The sequence below is a fragment of the Ixodes scapularis genome, unplaced genomic scaffold (assembly GCF_016920785.2).
Source record: "Ixodes scapularis isolate PalLabHiFi unplaced genomic scaffold, ASM1692078v2 PGA_scaffold0__279_contigs__length_252992795, whole genome shotgun sequence".
Taxonomy (NCBI): domain Eukaryota; kingdom Metazoa; phylum Arthropoda; class Arachnida; order Ixodida; family Ixodidae; genus Ixodes; species Ixodes scapularis.
In genome coordinates, this window is record NW_024609835.1 from 221,234,371 (window position 1) to 221,251,946 (window position 17,576).

General features: G+C 45.3%; 1 protein-coding gene across 1 annotated transcript in view; it reads left to right on the forward strand.

The window, feature by feature from the left end:
* The window catches only part of LOC121836118 (protein FMC1 homolog), an 87,438-nt gene that overhangs the window by 22,003 nt on the left and 47,859 nt on the right, over window positions 1–17,576 (forward strand). The gene's annotated exons all lie outside the window — the stretch shown is intronic.

A 17,576-nucleotide genomic window follows, 5' to 3' on the forward strand; every position in this document is an offset into this window, starting at 1 on the left:
CATATGAAACTCCCACTCTTTCGACTAGCGCAGAATAGCTGTTATACGTCGCTACCAGCTTTGTGGCGCGTGATTTAAAACAGACGAGATAGCCGCAAACGAAAATCTGTCTCGCGCTAGAAATATTGCTGTAAAAAATGTTTTGCACAGAAAGTTTTTTTTACATGTTTGTCCCAATTAGGCTGTTTAAAAATACACTTTCTTTTGTTTGCAGTTACCCTTTAATTAGTTTTTATTAATAGTTAGATGGGTCATGCAGGAGGTGTAGTTTCTAAGGTAGTCATTAATTTGCAAAATGGCAACAGGTTTCGTAATGTGCTCCTACAAGTTTTATTTCCTTCGCCCGATTTTGAAATTGGGCGCTGAAAGGGTACCGGAAGTGCTACCCACAAACACATATTGAAGAATGAAGTGGTCGTCTTTGCAACATTGGCACGTCACTATCCTGGTGGCTCATCCTTGGTGAAGGCGTGGATGGCACACTTTTGGTATAGTGATGACGAGGATTGGCGCTTTTTCTGCTGAGTTTCAGAAGCGAGCGACAAAACTGTGAATGCTGGTCAATGGGTATCACAATGCCTGTTGCCTTTTCGCAGAATCTATAAATTGGTTTAGCCTGTAATAGTAATTCTCGGTATTGCGGTTAAAATATGACCTATCAGTCTGTTAATCACTTGCCCAATTTTTGTTACTTGCCTACTTATTGTGGTAATTATCACCACACCTAATGTCTTCTGAGCCCATACACATACAGAAGGATGGTATCCATGTAGCAATCACCGGCTTTTTTTTAAAAAAAATTTTAGTTAGCAATGTACACCCTGTGTAATATACTAGCGTCGCGCATTCAATACTCTGTGGGTTTTTCATCATATGAATAGCTCGATGGGAACACAAAAAGCTCTTTTTCTCTGCGAGCCCTGTTGGGTGTTTTTATGGATACAGGATTTTTGGGGAATTGAAGGAGGGGGACAAAGTTCAGGTCACATATCAGTGGTGCTCACTAAGCACTGATTAGGTGGTGAAGTCATACTGACTTGCTTTTGTGAGGCGGATGAAATGCTTCAAACTCTGAACATGAATACTTCACTCAGTATGGGCTAGGAGAATCTTTTTTTTCCTATTTACATATTCCCCATTTAGTACATTTAAGCCCCCCCCCCCCCCCCCCCCCCCGGGTTATCCGGGTCCCTTGGAAATAAATCTCCTTGGTTGCATGCATAGCAGTCATGTCTGCCTGTATGTATACTCTGCAACACTGTTAGCAAAAGCAAGCCACCAACAGTTTTCTGTTTTTCCTTCAGTATTGTAGAATTGTCATAAAAAATTATAGTGGCAAAAAAATCTCAGTTGGGGTGGTAACTTAATTCGTAAATTTTGATCCCCGCCAGTGTTCTTTCGAAGTAAAATGTGAAAGAGTGTTGAATTTCTGTTTTGCACTTGCAGTGTTGCTCAGTGTACTTGAGCAAATAGTATTCCTCGTTCCTCCTTAACAACTTCCTTTGTATGTTTACTGTATGTAATATGTGTGGCACACATTGTTGAATGATTGTTCTGATGTCACCATACTTTGTTACAGAGATTATTCCTTTTAAGATTTTCATTCTACTCTACCTTGCAACACCTGGCAGAAAGACATTATTTGTGTCTCTACTTAAAGCAGGAGAAATCTTAGACTACATAGGTGTGCTTCTGAGCAAACAGTAAGTAAGACTCATAGGGTAGCCATTGTTTTGCTGAGAGATCTCATTTCCCTTAGCACAAGTCTTGGCAAACATTGGCCCCCTCTTCTAGGGCTTTCTCAGTTTTCCTCTCTAGTGAGAGCTGCTACATTTTTCTCATGGGAACTGCATGGGAAACCATATTTCTGCTCAATTAAATGGTTTTGTCAAGGAAGGATCATTGCCAGCCCTCAGTTTAGTTGGGCCCAGTCAACCAACTAATTTGTTTTTGAATAATTTTAAAAGGTACAGGGCGTGCTAAGGCAGACTGTAGTCGGTGGTGAGCTAAGGATTCGGTAGAAGCCTCAACTCCAGAATGTGTTGGCTGACTTCCACTGCCGTGCCTTGGCTGCATGTGCGACGTTATCAAAAGCAGGAAGCTTGAGGCAGGGCATCTGCTGCATAGTCGCAGGTATTGGAGTCATGTGATGACTGTGTTATGGGTAGATCTTGAAATATCATTTGTTTTATTTTGGGGGAAAGGACGTTACAAAATTCCAAATAAGTGCCCCTGGAAATATTTTGGAGCTTTCATTGCTGAGGCCGATGTCTGCTAAGCTCGAGAGTTCCAGTTTGGTGTTAAGCAGCCTCGGCAAATGAAAATTATATTAAAACCTTACAGATCAGACATTGGTATTATTATTATTGCATAAAGCTGCAGTGCTGCAGCTCGAGATTTTGATTTCTACCATACTGTGTAAAACATGGATTTTGTAAAAATGTTCAGGAGTTTGTGCTGCACAGCGTTGGGTATTGGTTTTGTGACTTTATACATAGACACCATTTTCTTCGTTCTTAATAGTTTTCTATTTTTTTTCCTGCGAGATCGGTGCCAATTTTTTTTTAAGCTGAACTCGTGTCATGTGCCTTCTGCCGTGCCAGTGGTGACCGCTCATGGTCAATACTTTGACTTTGTCACTGTTGACGATACATGTTACACAGACTGGGAATTTCGTTACCAGTGATTGAGCTAACCTTGTAACCTAGGACTTCCCGCTTGCACTCATAGTGAGAACATGTGTTGAGCAAGGCACATCTGTTTTTATTGCAAAGTTGGCAATGACCTCACTTGAAAGAAGCGATACCATTGTCTGTCATCTTGTCTTCTCTCATCAACTGCTAGTTTGCGGTGGCGACAGTATTTGTGCTTCGAACTGTTCCCGCTTCTTCAGGGGTCTCTCCTATCAAACAATGTAAAAAGATGCAGCGTCATATCGAGACAAGCGTGTGCAGCGTGGGCACGCTAAAATACACAGACGTATGAATAATTTTTGTTTTCTTTTGTTCTGTCTTGAAATCCGGACACCAGCGGGCATCTTAACTGAAAATGTCTGTTGTCTTGTAGGTGCAGAATGTTGTGCACTAATAAATGTGCTTCTATTTTTCTACTGTTACGGACGTTCACAGCTCCGCTCCTTCTTTGTTGTTGCAAACCTGGTCCAACTAAGACCGAACTTGATAATATGTTGGCACTGATATGCACAGATATCCAGTTACTTGTGCCTTTCTAACTGTTTGCTCGTGTGCAGCGTTTTCATAAATTTTAGGGGCCGCCGCGATTGCGATTGTCAAGGTAATGGGAGCTTTCACTAATGTTCAGTTGCTACTTCTAACCATTTTCTAAGGTTTTTTTTTTTTTCAACTCATGTTTCTGTGTTACTCATTTGCTGTGGCACACTGCTGGACTAGGGATGGACCTTTTAAATGTAATTCATTGGAGTACTAATTGCTGAAGTTGCATCGTAATTATGGTAATACCATTAGTGTAATTAGCAGCTTAGTTGCTGTAACATCATTACGACAATCGTTGTTTCTATTGATCTACCGAAGTTTTGACAAAATTTCTGCTATGCAACCAGTTCAGTGTGTGCATAAAGCTGCAAAGTGCGCCAGTGTCTACAATTCATAAAGTCTATCCCACTATTTCTTGTTTCTCGAACCGAGGGATCTCGTTGCGAGGCAGTTGATATTTGACTGAATTAATGTTTTTGCGTGGGATCGATCTAGTATGTGGTTAAAAAATATAGACGGGCATGTCAAGCGCCCGCCCCAGATTGAGTTCACCTACTAGCTAACCGAGACACTCCTCCTCATGAGACTTGTACACGTTACTATAAAAAGAAAGAAATTACATTTACATTTACCCATGCGTTACCTTCAACCTTACTCTCCTAGGAAAGTGTTTTGGAAGTGTTCATTGTTGGCCGCCACTCATGCTTTTGCGACGTTGAACCAGATCTGGCTCTCAAAAGTCTCATCGTACATCTTGCCTCGTTTCAATGTGAAGACGTCGTCCGTTTCCTTGCTTTTACCACAGTCTCGGGTTTTCCACATCATTTGCAATCCACCTTTGTCCAAATAAGTGGTGACACCTATACTTCGTTTCAGCTTCCGTCCGAGCGCAGCCAAAGGCTGAGGGACGGTTCGCAACTTCGAGAAGAGCATTCCTACGCACCACAAAGTAGTTCACAAAAGTACTCTTTTTTTTAAACAACTGTTTTGTGCGTAAAAACTGCACAATGTTCCAGATGTGTACTGCTGAGAATGATTTGCAACTAAAGGAATCAAATTTCTGAAGTTTATGTTTCTATTAATATACGTAAATGTGTATGGTTTGGTCAAAACATGTATATCCGCTGGCAACATGGCTGCAGCGCTCGGTTTTTTTGGGTGATTTCGTTCCCGTAACCACCGAATCATGTGCTTCGCTGCTTTCCTCACCGAGTCGCTTCAGAACGCCCTTTCGCAAAGGCACCTTTGGGTGTCAGGCGCGAGAAGTCGTGATGATACTTTCGAATTCGGCAGGAGACTCCGGCCGCGTCGTATCACGAATGCGTTGTAAACAAGCAAAGCGTCCGGGCCACTACAATTCAGATACGCGGCGAAATTAGGGGACCCCTTTACCTGCCGATCACATTGAACGCCGAGTAGCTGGTAGAAAGGACTGCGCCTCGAGCCCTGGTATATCCGAACAATACAAGGAAACATCAACGGCCGGGTCATCGGGGAACTTGCAAAGTGTACTTACAACTCGAAACTATGCCGAACAGGTGGAAAGCTCGGACACAGATGCCAGCGGGCAGCCTACGTATCCCCTGTGACTAAGTTTCAGAACGTGAAAGGGCACTTTTTAAACCTGTAGCAGACGATATCGTTGATACAAGCAGACGAAATACTCGGCGAGCGCGGGCGACCGACCGGTGGCGCAGCGGAGTGATACAAAAGTGCAGGCGAGATCGCGTGACCTATTGCCGGCGTGTGATTGGCTCCGGCCAAACGTAACTTTGGCTGCGCTCGGACGGTAGCTGAAACAAAGTATAGACGCGCGATAGATTGGCTAGAAAACAGCACGCTCGGACGAATGGATAGATTCTAACGGCTGTACCTGTTATAACGAACGGCCCCTTGCGCCACCTGGAATAAAAAACCAGAAGTATGATTTTCTCTCTCCGCCAATTTGCTTCCCCTCTCCAGTTTCGTGACTATCACCAGGCAGTGTGGGATAGCACCACGATGACCTTTGGGGGATCGGGCAAAGAAACTACTAAAAACATCACCCCCCACGTCTGCCCCCCCCCCCCCCCCCCCCCTTTCGCCCCTTCACGTTTTAAAGATAGCACAAGGTGCGTCGACGCACGAGGCACGTGCACCGCGCAGCCCTCTGGAAGATCATGGCGGCACAACGCAGCTCTGATGCAGTGTACTAGAATACTTGGGTAGGGACCAGAGCCGTGTATTGAGAGAGTTTGGTCAATGGGAGGTGCGGGCAGAGTCAGGGCGTGCGGTAGAGTCGGAAAGAGGGCTTGGCATGCTCTCTTGACCAATCAGAAGCCGAAAAGAATCCCCTAGCGGTGGTAGCGAGAAACAGTTCTGAGCCGATCGATCATCGAAGGTCTATGTTCGTATATGGTTTTAATAAGTGCGTAAGAGTGAAGTGTAGTAACTCTTTGTGATTGAAAATAGGGTGCACTTGTTTTCATCATGATCATGCAGAAAGATGTAAGAAACGAATGCGCCGCTCAACTCTGTTTTGCGCGGACAGAGTGTGACCGCTCTGACGACAGATTCTCGGCGTTTGGCGTACGAATTATGTCGATCGTTCCGCTAGTCGCATTCTTCCACCATCATTTTGGATGAGCGTGATTGAAACATCACGTGTACCATATTTTCAGCCATCAAGAGTTACTCCAATGCAGTTATCAGGTTTGTTTCTCGCAACCACCACCAGGGTATTATTTCCGGCTTCTGGTTGGTCACATTCGAATTTCTGAAGACGCCCTGGAACACGCCCAGCCCGCTTTCGGCCAATGACGCCTCCTCATTTGTCTCCTATACTTTCCAACGAATGGCCGAACTCTCCACATATACGGCTCTGGTAGGGACCAGAGCGGCTCGGCAACGGGAACTCGTGAGGGCGCGTGTATTGACAGTTCGTGGCGCCGCTGTAGTCGAGTTATCCAAAAAAATCGCGCAGCCCGCCTTTTTTTTTTTTTTTTCTTTTTTTTACTTTGAGCGGTGCACGTGTCGGTACCACGATTTTATACACTCCGTTTCACCTTATGTTGTACCGCAGCAAAGGCTAGAAGCGCGAGCTCATAGCGTTGGCAGCTGCTTTTAACGCACGAGAGCTTGTGCCGCCGAGATGTGCCCTACAGCAAGGAGCTCGCGCTTGTGGCCTTTCCTGCGGTACATCATAAGGTGAAACAGAGTATAGACCTTTCCAATGTTTGCAAATCCACAGCTCAGCGTGCGATCTCCACAGCTCAGCACGCGCGTGTGCGTCGCTTCGGAAAGCGAGCAAATCACGCGCGATACGCACAAACACTGAAAATGAAACCGGCCAGCAGCCCTTTTCTGGAAAGGTCTATAGGGCAATGGGGGATCGGTGGCCGAGTGGGCTGAAGCGCACACCCAGCTCGACGCGCGTGGAGCGAAAGCTCGCGCTGCAGAACCCAGGGATCCTGGGCTCGAGCCCCACCTTTGCCCGTTTCGATCTGGATGAGCATCGTACCGGCGTGCGGTCGTCTATCACAACTGCGTGGAGCACATTAAAGACCCCAGGCTAGCGGTTGCACTGCACTGGCTAAATTGCTCATCTACAGCGTGTTACTCGTCGCAACTTTAATGGCAGACCAACTACACGCTGTATAAATATCCCCACAACCCAATTATTAGTATAGGGCACATAAAAAAAAAAATCGATATTTTCAATTTTTTTTTTTTTTTTTTTTGCGGTAGGCAAAATTTAATTCTTGTCATTTTACACTTGTTTTATTGGGAAGCTTTCACAGAAAGTTTTTGTACACTGAACGAGAACCTATATCAATACGTTGCAAGCCCAAGGGTGCCAGCGGAATATCAGATTTTGTTATTTGAGCTTTAAAACAACCAACTTTAAAGCTTCTTACTCCCATAGTCGAAAAGAGGAAATGGCTACGTCCCAGGCATGTCCATTGTTGTGAGTTCATGCTTATGCAGGATATTTTTTTTTATTCTTAACAGAACTTTACAGAATTAAAAGGAGGGAGTAGATACATGTATGTCGTCTGCACTGCACATCCGTAGATCTCGGCGGGTCCTACATAGGTGGATAACCGTTGCAATATTTTGATCACTTAGCTGAATATGGTAATTAACTTTCTAATGAACGGTTTAATGGGCCATGTTGCAATTGCAGCTTTAAAGGGAGCGATTATTAAAGGCTAACCCAATTTAGAAAGTTCGCGAACAAACAACGAGCTTTGAGATATTCGTCGCTAAAAGTTTGCCTTTCTTCGCTTCGCGTTATACCCCTTCTAAATATGAATAAAACGTATCCAACAACAACAACCTTTCTTCGCTTAATTAAAAAACCGCGCGCTGAAAGCGCGAATGAGCTAGGTTGTGCTGATATTGATGCGTAGAAGAATGACAAAGTTGTTTCTGTCCCCTCGTCACTAACTCGGCAGCGTGTCTTCGGCGGACTCGCCGGCGCCACACATCAAGACGACTAAGTTACTATTTTACGTATTATTTTTATAACGCGGTTTCTGAATCAAGCGAAGAAAGGCAAACTTTTACGATAAATTTTGCGAACCTCGTGCTTTTTCGCGAATGGTCAAAATTCTGTTTGCCTTTAATAATGACTCCTTTTAAAACTGGAATTGCACAATGGCCAATTAAGCCGTTAATAAACAAGTTAACTAACATATTTTGGTTAATTATTAAACATTGCAACGATTGTTCACCCATTTATTGTCCACCGAGCCCTGCAGATATAACGAAAGACGGCATCCACATTTCTGCCACATCCTTTTTTTTGTAAAATATGTAGTTCCGTAAAGAATAAAACAAAAACACCCTGTATGTCTGCGTGAACCAGATACGCCCCCTGTGGAACCACGGGTCTTTCCCTTCGAATACCCAGCTCAGGCGAGACTTACCTGGTTGTCAGAAAGCAGCTGCCGGTTAAATGTATTGTTATGAGCGTGTGAGTTCCAGATGGTTTACCCTCAAGAGGATAATGCGCTGCATAATGTAACCATCATAGGCGCTGCACATTGTAACCATTATTTCAATGCCGTGCTGTAAACTATTACAACTTCTTCCTTGCCCGATCTACGTGTGCTCATGTTTTCTGCTCAAAATGATGTGAAATAGTTGCTTGTTTTCCTTGAATCTTATAAAGTCTTACTTGTTCAGCCCACATTGTCTCAGTTTTTGGACTTAAGTCCAATGTTAAAACGCGTGATAAAAATTGTCACGGCTTAAAGCCATTTCTTACAAGTGAACATCGTGTGGTCCTCTGATGGTCGTGGCGGCCATGAAGAAATAAAAGATTCTCACCCCTTTGCGACCGTCGCTTGGGTGGTTCGTCGCATAAATGAACACAAGAATGAGTGACAAGTGAAGCGAGCTGATTAAGGTCAAGAAAAAGAAGACGGACAGAAAAGGAGACAGAGAAGTTAACTTGGGGTACTAAAAACATACTAAGACAACCTCGGACTTTAGTATGTGCCGTTTCGTTCCATTATAAAATAAGATAGGAAAAAAAAAAACTGCTTCCGAGTTTTAGATATCCCTTTCAAATATCTAATGTTCGGCCTTTGCGACCAAGGAAATGGGCATTTCATTTAAAATGCTCACCATCCGACAAACCGAAAGTCGCAGCTAATTCTACGCTGAAACAACTTGCAATCCGCTTCTTTAAAGTCGCAATTGTTTTTATGTAAAGGAAGAGTAATGTAGCTTGTACCGTGCAATACATTGAAGCATCATGTTGCTAACGATCGTGCCGCAGCGTAATTCATGCCGCGGTACGACCGCTGGCAGGTCGTAGCTCTATCAGAAATCTTACGTGCACTCAACCAAAGCTGCACCGAAGATTCATATTTTCGCGCGTGCAGCCGCGCATGCGCACACCTTCTGGATAACGCGCCGTTGTCGACACCTGTCGCGATCAATACCATGCGCTTCAGGCGAGCTCCTCCGGTCCCAACACTACCCAAGTATTCTAGTACACTGTAGCACTGAGCTAGATTTCAGACGCCATGTTCTTCCCAGAAGTGGCGCGCGGCACGTGTCTCGAGCATTTACACAACAATGAATGGCGCCACTTTTCTCAGTCTAGAGGGGCTTTATAGCGAGTTCGTTTCACACGCACTGGCACCGTTCGAGTTCTCTCCCAGAATGCATCGCACTCACAGAGTGTTGCACGGAAAACTGGACTCAAACGAACTCGCCAAATGCACCGAGTGCAGAAGACTGATGCTGCCGCCATCTATGTTGTAGAAAAGGCACCGACTTCAAACCGAAACTAGCGCCTTTCTGTTCGGAGTGATGCGTGGGAATGCGTGAATGCAGTCGCTACCAACGTTTATCTACGAACGTTGGTCGCTGCAACCTGTAGTTTATAGTTGCGATGACTTCAAGCAGCTCGGCTGCCGTAGAGGTAGTTACAGACGGCGTAAATTTCCGCAACCAGCTGTCTACAAAGCAGCTGGTTATTCTTATAACCGTTGACACTGAAGAAAACTGATGATGCTGTCCGAGCAGAAGCTTGATCCGTTTGAGCATGGTATTATGCGTGAACCACTGAAAGGGTACGGCTTAAAACTAGCCTGTTGGAATATCCAGCAAAACTGGGACTTTCGATTTGGATCGTCATTATAGGTGGATCAGATATTAGCCTTGGTGAGGGCGTCGAGAACGAGAGCTTTCTCGAACAAAATACGACGGGGCAAGTTATCTGACGTAGGTAAATGTTAAACATGATGATGTTGCCCAATCCTCGGGTAAAGTTACCATCTTTAGCTTTCTCTGATGCTTATTGGGTAGTCAGAGGTTTCTGCTGGGGGAGTTTTGTCGACAAATGTTAAATTTTTCACCCGCACACGGATGGTGATAGACATCTCGGGGGCCGCTGTTACGTTTGTTTTGAGCATTTCTTTACACACTGGTATATTTCAGCGTTTGTACGGCAACAGAGCGATTTAAAACCTGCAGATAAATCACGGGTTGTCAATTGCTTTCTTCGGGAAATAGCAGACGCTCACAATTCAAGCTCGCGTTTGATTTTGTGGCCCTCGGGACCCGATTTTTTCAGAAAATCTACTTTTTTTCCCGTTCGGTTCCGCGACACATCGTAGCAGACGAACCCTCGTCGTCTGCTCCCGCTCCTCGCCGGCCCCGCCGGAGCGAGGCATGACGGGATTGCATTTTGGCGCACTCCCGATTTTCTCGGTGCAGCGAGTGCATGCACGTGTGGGGTGTCAGCGCTGAAACGAACTCGGAGAGTGCAACCACTCGTGGAGTGCCGGCCGAAACGAACCCGTTCCACGCTGCGAGTGGGCACGAGTGGGCACGCGTGGGCACGAGTGCCGTGAAACGAACTCGCTATTAGTCAAACCTAGGCGGCATTACCCCGGTAGGGATCCTGGCGGTGGCCAAGGGCGACGACGCAGGTCCTTCCTGCATGCTGCACTCCGTGCGACGCGACTGGCGCGCCGCCGCGCGGCCGGTACCGAAGGTAGGCAGTGAGAACCCCAGAGAAAACGAAACCGAAACCACGCCGCGTACGTTGGCACGCATTGAAGTCGGAGTGGTGCGGTTGCGCTGGGTTTACAGCATGAAGTGCTGCCTGTGTTGCGTCATTAAGTGCTTCAATAGTTATGCGTCGTATCTCGTGGAGACAAAGTTTCACAGTTTTTCACCTCGCCGATGTTTTGTGGGACAGCGACAACGATGGACCCGTGCCTTACGACGCGAGAAATTTGGTGTCCCGATCATGTCTGCCACTGTGTCGGCACGGCTGACATATTCTACACTGCCGCTTTGCGCTCTGCGTGTGTTTTCGTGCCAGTAACGCCTACATGTGTCAGCGCCGATGGGACGAACTGAAATGCCATCCCACACTCGCGGGTATCCAGTGCCAATTTCGTTGGAGGAATGCCCTCCAAAGAAGTTTCGTCCCCATCGTACGTGTCGATGATATTTCCGGACAAGTATGGCACGCAATCTGTACTTCATGAAGAAAGATTCGAACGGCAAAAAAAGTGACAAATATAAATCCAAAGAAAACAGCAATGAAACTCGGAATCACTGGAGAATCGACGTTTGAGTATGGAAGTTTATGTGGTGTGCTTTCTTTCTTGACCAGCCTCCTTTTGGATGTGGAAACGCTGACACCCCGAGTCACAAATATTTTTTTCTTCTCTGCTTTAGAGCCACCTATCGCAAAGTGGTTCGAACTGGAAGTACCGTCCACTGGTCCCTTCCTACCTGTAAAGTGTGCACCTCCCACGATGAGTGGTATTATCTGACAGCCTTTGACGGTCAAAGCCAGTTCCCATTTAGTTACGCCGCCCAAACTAAATTTCCACCTGGTTTCGCTATGCCAACTATTTTTGTTATAATAAGTGTTGTGCCAAGTGACGGTCATGTCAAAGTACCTGTGCGCCGAAAATCAGCACCTCGCACAACAGATTATTACACAACAGCCGACCGCAAAAGCCCATGCGGCCAAACCGTGTGTTGGCCGACAACTTTGTTTTCTCGGCTTTGGAACCACCTTTCGTAAAGTTGTTTCAATTTGGAAGTACAGTCCACTAGTCCCTTCCTACATCTAAAGTCTCCACCTCCCCCGACCTGTGGTATTCTCTTGACAGCCTTTTCATGGTCAAAACCGGTTCGTATTGAGTTACGCCGCGCAAACCGAATTTTCACCTGGTTTCTCTCTGCCACCTTTTTTTGGTATAATAAGTGCTGCGTCATGTTACTGTCAAGTCCAAGCACCTGTGTGCCCAAATCTGCACTTTGCAAAGCCCGTCATAGCACAACATTTCGGGTCCAATATTGGATATACCGTACAGCTTTGTTTCTTTATTCGTTTGAAACATAACTTTCACACCTGCTGTCTTAAGGCTGCGGTCCCACGGCGGCCATGACATATGACGCTTTCAGCACGTTTTCGAAATGCGATCATGGCGTGTTCAAGCTTGCTAAAATTATGTGTTATATATCATCTTGTAGTGTACAACATTATCTTTTATCTGATGTAGGATTTGTTTTCCTAGTGCAAAAAGCTAATTCAGAGGGCACCCGCGAACATTGACCTTTTCGGCAAAACATGGTTTCGTAGTACAGTGGTACAGGGTGCACTATTGGAGCAATTTCTTTCTAATTTTAGAATGTTATAGAAGAAGAGTGCGTTCATTGTCAACGGAGGCCCTTTTTTCGTTTTTTATTTTATTTTGACAGATATTTACTTTAGAAAAATTGACTTTGCGGAAGCACTTCAGTCGCGAAGTTTTGGGCGCCTACTCGGTCATTTTATTTGAAACTTTTTACATCAGTTTGTAATTATGGTCGAAAGAGTTACGCTAAATTTCATTGTAATATGGCTTAAACTTTTTTCGGAATGCTCACGTGAAAAGTGACAAAAACCGTTAATTTTGGCAAACTTCATTTGGTAGTACAGTGGTACAGCGCTTAGGGATTGGCACACATGAATAAAATTGTAGGCCCGCAAAGAAAAACATATTCCGCTTTGCAAAGCGAGGCCCTTTTTCTAAATTTCACTTTTGATTTTCCATAAAAAAAGTTTGAATATAGGTGAAATCACGTATTTGTTGATAGTCAAAAACGAGTATTTTGACCCCTTTTGGCAGACATTTAGGCCGATATTTTTAGTATTAAATGGAGATTACTGTTCCAGGTCCTGATTATTAGCCCACATTTTCACTAATCGAGCCTATTTATTAAAAAGAATCATAAAACACACAGAAAACACAAATTGGATGTCTGGTTGCGCCCTCTATGTGGCGGTGGCTGAAATGTGACTACGCGAGGTTCAGGAAACTGCCGAGGATGGCGCTGATTCCAGCTGTGGTTGCCAGCTTCGGAAACTGGTTGTACACTTGGCTTCTTCCGTTTCTTGCAAAATAACGTGCTGGAAAACTTGGTCGAAACTCGTGAGGTCCTTTATAACACGGTACTTTCTGCTAATATAGCTTTTAGGAAGAATTTCAGTCGCATTCATATTGTTAAACGATTTTTTTTTTATGCGAGGCTCCACCGGTTCAGTTTGCTGAATAAATTGTTCACGGAATCGATATCGAAGTTTCAAATTACCGAAATGCCAAAATCGCCAGTTCTGCGTAGATACGCAGCGTGACGCACGTGCACGTACGTGTTTGCTGCGTAGTTCTTCGGTTGCTGCGAGTTTTCGCGTATTTATTGTGCACTGCTTACCTCCGTCTGCGCACGCATCTCATCCTTGTAACTACCCCTGCTCTGTTTGCCTAGAGTGAAGTTTGTGTCTGTCTTTTCGTTCGCTGACTAAGCTCGTGTCGGTGTCCTTCCTACTGGCTGCTGTTTGTGTTTGCGTACCGTGTGTGTCGCTTTGATTACTAGGTCCCCTGCTTATGGGGTGGAGCAAGCGGTGGGCGTCGCGCCAGGGGTGGGTCGTGATTGGGGAAACAGCTTAGCAGCCGACGCCGACTTCGGCGCGTTTCTTCTGCGCACGCGCGTACTGTCATTGATATCGCTACTTCGCGCCGTGACGATGCGCTGATCTACAGGCCGGTCGGCGCTCGCGTGATATTGTTGAAAATTCTCGAGCGTGTATTTACGTTTCGAAAGCCATAATAGAATTAAAGTGGACATTTGGCCGGCAGCCGGCATACCGTGGCTCTGAAAACAGATTGCTAGGAGTGCCCTCTCATTCGCGGTTCCCGGACATTTCATCGAACGCCGTTTCGTCGAACGCCGTTTCATCGAAAAAATGGACGTTTCATCGAACGCCGTTTCATCGAACGCCGTTTCATCGAATCGCTGACGGCCGTTTCATCGAATGTCTTTTAAATAAAAAGTGTGAAAGATGTTCTTTTATGCACGGATCGAGTGCATTTTCGTGTCATTCACCCATTTCATTGTCTGTTTTTTTAATGTCCAAACTTGTAGCTGTTACAATTTATTTTGATGCAAGTAACCCATGAAGATATTTGTCCCGATCTTTATGTTTGTTTCGCATATTGTGCGTATCTGTTCACCCCCTCTGTATTACCCGATTGGCCTTGAGGGTATTGTAAAAAAAAAATAAAAAGTCGCATCCCCGGTGAGAGCGCACTCCAACTCATGGAGGCCAAAAGGCGACATAGGTTTTGCGCAGGCGCAACAACTTTAGCCATGTGAGCCTCCTAGCCTCTCATGTCTTTCTATCGATACTTTTTTACTGCCCGAAGCTTGCAGTAGCTAGAGCTGAGGTGCTGTTTATGAAACTACAACGAAACATTGTTTTTTTTTAGTTTTAAGACTCAATAAAGTCAAAAGTAAGTACGTCACTTCAAATTTTATTTCAAAGCTTTCGGGGCTTCATGCGTTCGTGCGACATCCATTCACCGTTTCAAATGATGAGGAATTGCTCTCAAAAAGTCCCCCACAGCCATGGTCCGTCGGTTTTCATAAAAAAGGCGGACTTTCACATTCCTTTCCGCTATATGGCCATCTCCTGGCGAGGAGGCTCTTGGGAACTCAGCATCGCCTCCAGCTTGTTTTCCGTCAGTTGATGTTCTGTGGCGATGCAAGTCAAAAACTTCGAGGACCTGGGATGGGCACCTCCGACCAGCTTCAGGAAGCGGGAATGCCACCTTGGCGTTCGATAAGACGGCGTTCGATAAAACGGCGTTCGATGAAACGGCTTCGATGAAACGGTGTTCGATGAAATGGCGTTCGATGAAACGGCATTCGATGAAACGGCTTCGACGAAACGGCGTTCGACGAAACGGCGTTCGATGAAATGTCCGGTCCCACTCATTCGCTGGTTCCACGCTGGGTGCGCGCAGTCCGTGCTTCTGGCCTCCCCGGCCGCCCAAATGCGTTTTTCTGATGCTTGTTTTGTTTTCAGTAAACAGACAATAGATTCCTGCTGATATTCTCCTTTATAATCTTCACTCTTGACAACTCTTTAGTGTTGGAAGGAACTCCGTCAAATTTGACGATAATGCATGTGTAAGTACAACTGGAACCTCATAGTTGCAGGAATACTTTTCCTGGATTGTCCGCATTAGAGTGCCTCCATGTGCGCTTCGCGCACATGAAGGCTCCCTAGTCTGCACCTTTCTGATAATATGATCGGTCTCCATAGATTGCACTTCCCCGCTTCGGGAGCACGGCCAGCGGTGGTTCTCTGTCGGTCATCGAACCTCACACACGTAAAGCGTTGTCAAAGCTGTGATATACCGGGCGTTTTATTATTCTGTTTTGTTTTGTTTTTTTTTTTTTTTGCTGAAAGAAATTATACTTTTGGTATTCCCGGGGATAACATTATCGGGTGCGGCGGACGTAAAGGAACGAGCGTAAATTGACAGTTAGTGGCCTAATAAACTAATATTTGCCATTTGCGAACGCTGGAGAGGGGGCGACCTCCTCTCCCCCGTTCGCTCCGCTGAAGTGGAACAGGGTGGGAGGAGCTCCCACTTCGTTCTTGACCTGTCACCGACTACAGTTGCGAATTCCACTTGTCATTTTGGAGCGATGACGAGATAGAGCTGAGTCATGTATTGCGTTCTCTGAGATGAAGAACGCAATGCGCGCGGAGTTGCTCCACGTATGCACCAGTCACCAGTAAAAACGACCTGTCCTCCGAGGAGGTCGAGCGAGACGCCGGCTGACATGGGGGTCGGTCACCTCACCGTCACCACCGTCTACCGTGCCTTCAAAAACACGGGGCGCAATACGTTTCTGCAGTATAACAAAAAATTGAACAAACAAGGTGCAAACTTTCATTTTTTTTCCCAAGTGTGGTTTGCAGGGCTGAACCGAATACAAAAACGATACGCCGTGCTGGGATGACGTCGACTACAATGGTACACGATCATAACAAGAGCACAAATCCTGCCACGTTATTTTGCTACAGTGATAAGAGCATATATATCTTTGTCTGCGATGCGGCAACAGAGACATTATTTCCAAATTAGAGTTCGAAGTTAGCCTTCGATGCTAGCACTGACCAACTCACTTCACTCACAGGGTGAAAACGTGAAACTTTGTATCATTCGGACAGAGATCGAAAAATAACACGCACCGCTTCAACTTGGACACCTCAAAATAATTAACTGTAGTGGATCGCACGCAAAAGCTTCGCGTACGCAATAAAATTGCCGGTCAGAAGTACGGTTCCGCAAACAAAATCAACATATGAGTCATCAAATTATGAAGAAAAACCAGGTGTGAGCGTGCCAAAAATATTCGACAATTATTGTTGTCAATATTTGTTTTTCTATGCACGTGCTTATGTCGCAGTGGAAAGCCGTGAAACTCCCTATAAAATTATTTTGGGCAGTGTTTCCGACGGTGCTCGCTCGATCGTAAAATGTCGCTTTGTAGCTACTTTGGCGAATCAAACAAGGAAGCCACGTTCACCTACAATGCCCTGTCCACAAGAAAGGAAATCGAAATTTTCGCTTCGTTTTCTTTTTTTTTTTATATTATAGGGTATGAATTATTATCCTTCCCTGTACTCTCGCTGCGACGAACAGTCCGATAAACGAGTCACCCTATGACAAAGATGGGGGTCCCGAAAATCTCCTAAAATCGTGTTTGTTCTCAGAGACACATCCGTGTGTAAGAATAACCGCGGCCCTCTCCACGAAGTACGGACATATTTGATAGGTAAATAGCGTTGACTTGAGGTTGAACTTTTCATTTGCTTTGTAAACACAAGCGTGACGTCACGTGCGCATCCCACGCGACCCGACTGAAGTCTGAACTGGTGTACTATGTGTGGACAATAGGGCATTATTTTGACTTCCCGACCGCGACGACCTTGGCGAGGGAGGACAGATGGGGGTCCCGAAAATCCTAGAATCGTGGTTTGTTCGCAGGGACACACACATCCGTGTGTAACAAAAAACGCGGCCCTCTCCACGAAGCTTACACAGGCATTGTTGTGTGACTACTGAAGATGCCTCCCGCAAGGGAGGCGAAACTGGTCAGAACTTCAGCTTGGGCGAGTTGGTTATTCATGACTCATGGAGGCGTTTATTCATGGAGGCGTTTATTCATGGAGGCGTTTATTCATGGAGGCGAAACGTCTAGTGAAATTGTTTTTTCCTGTTCTGTGAAGTCGGTGCTTTTATTTTAATTATGTTACCAGTCGGCCTGTGTGACCAGTGCTCAATTGAAGAATCGCCTTTGTCTTTTTTGAACCCTAACAAAAACACCCTCATAACATTTTTTTTTACTGTTCGGCTACGTTGGCATAGCCTATAATCGACATAATTTTTGCGAAAGCCTACTTTTATTTTATAATAATCTGTAACCATTTCTAATTGAAGAAGTGACAAGTATAATAATTATATGATTTCATATCAAAAT